Raw genomic sequence first — 5,945 nt, forward strand, 5'->3', positions numbered from 1 at the left:
ATCTCTGCCCATTCATTGAATGTCTAACTGCAACAGAAATCTGCTATCAATTATGGTTTTCTATTTAGAGTAATAATCATTAACAAAGGCGGGTATGTGACAATAATACCAGAGCACAAGCTGTAGAACTTGGTGAAACTTTAGCAACTCCAAGAGAGGCAGAAAAACCTGAAGGTGAGAAGTTGAAAATCACCTGTGCCAGAGAACAAAGCTCTTTAGTGGAAGAACAGGTAAGCTATATCTTGATTTTTAAATGCCAGACTAGTCTTCCAAATACCAGGAAAACAACAAAATTCCTCTCTGGATCAGTCTTTATGTGGGTTCAGACTGGGTTAGGGGAGATTATAGTTCCTAAAGATTTCCATTTTGCATAGCTTATGTCGGCCAAGATCCTACATTGTTTCAACATAATAGCCACTGGGAGAGTTGTCTTATACAAATACTATGCAATCTCTAAACTGAATAGCACAGTAGCACAACCAGTGAGGACTAGTTAATGCTCTCTGTTGTGACCTCATTGCATAATACGATACACTAATCCAGGTGCATCAATGTGCATCTGAAACAGATACACATGCAGAGTTATTTTCCCACCAAGATCAACTTTGCATTATCCAAAAAAGTCACTCTGAGTGCATAGTGCAACTTATGGCTGTGTAGACCAACAAAATAATTCTGCCCATTGGTTTTTATATAAATGCATTGTAATCTGCCAGATTTAGATGTACTGGTATAGCTGCAATAGCACCTTAATAAAAAGTATACTTGTAAAAACAAGGAATAAGATCCATACTCATCATGATTTCAGTTTTTTCAAATAAAAAAAAAATCCATTACGAACGATCAGATGGCTTTTATTCTTCTAAGGAAATTAAAAACCTTCAGGACATCTGGAAAAACGTAGAAAATTGCCTGCACATTTCCCTGTTTTGAAAACAGCCTGGCAGAAATTTTTTGCTCTATTTTTATGACTATCCTTTTTTTTCTTGGGGGGGGGGGGGGGGGCTTTGATACACAATGTCCTCTGTGTTTATTGCCCTAACCAGAGTTTCTGTCTTACTTTTATTACTACAGACCTGCATGCCCATACAAAGGCCATTTCTCCTTTCTCGAGAATGACTCAGGCCTCCTTGATAATGGTTAAATATTTTCTGAATCTCCTTGGAGACCACAGACAGGGAAGAACGTTCCAGACATGCCTAAATATCTCTTCTTTCTGTTTAAATATATGTTTAATTAAATAATATTTTTAAAAATTGTAATAAAAACAAGGATATGTGGACGAACAGATGAGATATGAAATTCTGGTGGAATAGGTAAAGATAAAGGTTTTCCCCAGACATTAAATCTAGTTGTGTCCAACTCTGGAGGTTGGTGCTCATCTCAATTTTTAAGCCGAAGAGCCGGCATTGTCCATAGACACCTCCAAGGTCATGTGGCTGTCATGACTGAATGGAGCACTGTTCCCTTACCACATTAGCGGTAACTATTGATCTACTCACATTTTTATGTTTTCAACTGCTAGGTTGGCAGAAGCTGGGGCTAACAGTAGGCGCTCATTCCGCTCCCTGGATTCGAACCTGCGGCCTTTTGGTCAGCATGTCTGCTATACAAAATGATATTGAAATGCAGTTTTACAGTACTAAAGTTTAGTTAAGATGTGCTGAAATGTTGATGACTTCTTACAAATGAAAATGATGAATGAAAACTAGATGTCTGCACGTTTTGCAATTTTCAGCTGATACGTTAGTTTCCCCAGCTCCAGCTGAATATCCCTTGTTTGAAATGCTTGGGAATTTGGACTTCTGAAGAAAAAAATTCTGTACTGTATTTGCATATACAATATGTACATAATGAGGCCTCGTGTAAGTGAGACACAAACCTGAATGTAAATTTCATTTACATTTCCTATACGCTTTATACATATAGCCTGAAAGTAATATTATGCAAAATAATTTTAATTTGTGCCCATCAAAAGGCAAAACGTTATTATTTCAGCCACTCTTGAGAACAATTTTGAAATTTCAGAAAAGAGATGCTAAATCTGAAATGCAGTTTTCTACACTACATTCATTCCTCTTCTTAAAGATAATTCTAATGTTGTTATCCATTCAGCTATGTTTTCACATGTCGCCACTGTCAGTAACCAGAATTTGACACATTTGTGATTTTCATCATCATGCCTGAAAATAGCTAACAGCATTTAGTTTAATTTTAGGAAAGTATTACTTGCCTGGTGATATTGGCTATTAAATTCAGATTTCTTTCCAAAGTGCTTTTATGTAGTCACATATGGTGGCGCAATGGGTTAAACCCTTGTGCCAGCTGGACTGCTGACCTGAAGGTTGGGTTGCTGACCTGAAGGTTGCCGGTTCAAATCCAGGGAGAACATGGGTGAGCTCCCTCTGTTAGTTCCAGCTCCCCATGTGGGGATGTGAGAGAAGCCTCTCACAAGCATGGTAAAAATATCGAACATCCAGGCATCCCCTGGATGTCCCCTGGGCAACGTCCTTGCAGACGGCCAATTGTCTCACACCGGAAGCGACTTGCAGTTTCTCAAGTTGCTCCTGACATGAAAAAAACCCCACAATTTCTCTAGTATGGGATTGGTAGAATGTATTGATGAGATATAATTTGAATGGCCATCTGTTGGGAGAGCTTTGATTCTCTGTTGTTTCCATCTCTATGATTCTAGGTTTAAATTGCCATATAACACTATGTAACATGTTTTTTGTTCCTGGATTATAAATGTTATTTCCTAATTGGTTCTATCATAAAAACATGAAAAAAGTTTATTAAACTGCAAAAAAATAATAATTTTGTGGGACATCCTGCAGCACATTTTGCTATAGCTTTTCAATGCATATCTCATTGAATCTCATCCAATTCAACATAGTTTGTGTCCCTTCCACACAGCTGTATAAAATATACATTGACTTAGATTATATGGCAGTGTGGACTCGGATAATGCAGTTCAAAGCAGATATTGTGGATTATCTGCCGTGATATTCTGGAATATATGGCTGTGTGGAAGGACCCCGTGTTGGGTCAGATAAGTCAGAAAATATTTGTCTAGTGAAATGGCCTACTTAAGGCTGAAAGATTACTGACCATGGAAAAAGAGGTTCGAACTATGTACATTTCTTCAATGCCTTTACAGTGTTCCCTCACTTATCACTGGGGTACGTTCCAGGACCACCCGCAATAAGTGAAAATCCGCAAAGTAGGGACACTATATTTATTTTCATATTTATACATTATTTTAATAGTTATACACTATTTGAAATCTTTATCAACCAATCGTGTTAATAAATCGCCTCCTTTTCCTGTTGCCACTTGGGCTCCTTTTCTCTTCCATTGGCTTCTCCTTCCTCCCTTCCTTAGGCTGTAAATTGTAAATTTTTATGATTTATAATATTATTTTAGAGTTTATTGAAAAAGCGTGGAACAGCGAATCCGCGAAAAGTGAACCTTGAAGTAGTGAGGGAACACTGTATTGATAGCCCAACTCTTGATTACGGAGCTCATCATCTTTTGTCTCAGGAGCATTGCATCATTGTTTATACGGAACTGGACCGTTGAGCTAATCAAAGGCTCATTATCATTTCTTTAAATTTGTCTTCATAAAAGATGCCACTCCCCAGGGGACATCCCATTAGCTGATTGGTTCCCTGGCTGGCAAATCCCTGACTGACATTTCCCCGCAGAAGGGAATCCCTACCTGGCACCCTCAGCCAATTAGGGCACAGATCCAGACTGGCCTCTCTCTCGGCCAATCAGGGAGGGGAGCTGGAGTTTTGAATACTTTGTATAAAATGTATACAAAGTATTTTATACTAAGATTGTATAAAATGTCTTGCTTTCCCTGTATGTTTTATGCTTGTATATTTTGAAGTATCCGCTTGTGCTCTCATCTTGTTCAGCTGAACTGAATAAACCTGGTGAGTTGTTTCTTTGTTCTGGCCCGTTCGGTTTAGCTTGCACTTGCCAGGCACGAATCCTTTTACCTGTGGTCCTAGTTATCCACAACACTACTAAGAGCTTCTTTATATCCCAATTATTCTGCACCAGATTCAAATACTGTCTACAAGAAAAGTGTTCTCAAACAAAAACTTTTGTTCGAATTCACCTCATTATGCTAAAGAAAGTTAAGGTGTTAAGGATATGACATTAGGGAAGGAGAAATGGAAGGCAAGAGAGGTTTTGTTTGGCTGGATGACAAATGCGTTGTTCACAAATTCATGCAATTGTTTCCTTCTCTACAAAGTTCAAAACAGGATCTGGATGATGGCAATGAAATTATGGGAGATATTTCACAACCCCATCCTGATTATGTTTTTAGATCAAGCATTTACTTTATACAGTATTTAGATAGCATTGACAGAATCATTGATTGCCCCAGTGCTAACACAACTGTAATTGAATTAGATTTCTTTTTGGCTTATTACGGTAACTTTCTTTCTTGCCTCTAAGCCCATGTTTCGCTTTTATTAAATACATTGCAAAAATGGCTGGAATTCCATATCAGTTTACACTTAAGCTAATTGCATAACTAAATTAAATTGTGACTATGCAACAATATGAGTATGAAAGAATTAGGCAACTGATTTGAATTCATGATCACTACAATTTTGACACTATTACCATGAGCTTAAATACTCCAGCATATCCTGGCCATCAGCTCCATGCGGGGAGGAAAAACCATTCTGAAGATGATCGGGGAGAGGGAAGATGTCTCAACTTTATCTTCCTTAGGGAAAAAAAATCAAGATATATTGTGTCTATTTTCAGACTGATTATGTGATTGATAAAATGGAGATTGTCCTGTTTACTATTGCTGGAAATTAAAAAAAAAAAAAACATGCACCTCTGGACAGAAGGGGCCAACTGGATGGTCAGAGGCGAAGACTTGAATCCCCCTCAAATGACCAGTAGGTTTTGGCTGGCATTCCCCCCAGTCGGCAGAGGGGAGAGGCCTAAGGGGCCTTCTTGCAAGTAGCCCCCTCCCCTCTACATTCGGCTTCCCTACAGCGCAACCCACTCTCCTGCCCTCAGTTCAATATGGGTTATACTGGTTGTACTAGGGCCGGATAGGAATTTTTTCCCTCCTCAAAGTTTCCGGGACTAAGGAATTTAAATGGGTGGGGACTGTTACAGATAGGTGTCACTAGCAGGAAGTAGGGGGAGAGTTTGGATCGGTGTGTACTTTGACATCTTTCCATTCTGGGTCGAAGAGGGAATTTTGGGTTTATCTCAGTAGGCTCTATGGCCTAGGGGGTTCCCCAAAATATTTCCCTTAGGGCTTTCCTTGGGAGGTCTGCCTCTCTCCTATGGGGCTTTGTGGTCTGGAGAAGGGGAGGTGCCCATGGATGGCCTTGCAGTAATGACTGGCCAGGATAGCAAACTATCAATGTGGTTTGCCCCCGGGTCAGGTGTTTTGCCCAGTGGTTGGCTTGGCAGGTAGTCCCAGGATACCTCGCCTCACACCATTACCCATGTCGCAGTGATTCCCACACAACTAGTCAATTAGCTCAATTCCCAATTTCTAATTAGGTCAATAATGGCAAATTTATTTTTCTACATCTTGTGTCTGGCCTCTTTATTTCGAGGTGGGGATTCAAAAGCAAATCATTTACACTCTCTAACATTGTCCTGAGATTTGAAAAAGTGGGTCTACACCTAAGCAATATCAAGCTAGGAAATATTTCTACTCTTGAGTCGACTGAGCCAGCCAACATCTATTATTCTGAATGGCATCTCGATCCAGCTCATGAGTATAACTCCTCTCTGAGTCCCCTCGGGGAGATAGGACAGCACACAAATAAAGTATTACAGTAGAGTCTCACTTATCCAACATAAACGGGCCGGCAGAATGTTGGATAAGCGAATATGTTGGATAATAAGGAGAGATTAAGGAGAAGCCTATTAAACATCAAATTAAGTTA

Source organism: Anolis carolinensis, chromosome 3 (assembly GCF_035594765.1).
Source record: "Anolis carolinensis isolate JA03-04 chromosome 3, rAnoCar3.1.pri, whole genome shotgun sequence".
In the NCBI taxonomy this organism is placed as follows: domain Eukaryota; kingdom Metazoa; phylum Chordata; class Lepidosauria; order Squamata; family Dactyloidae; genus Anolis; species Anolis carolinensis.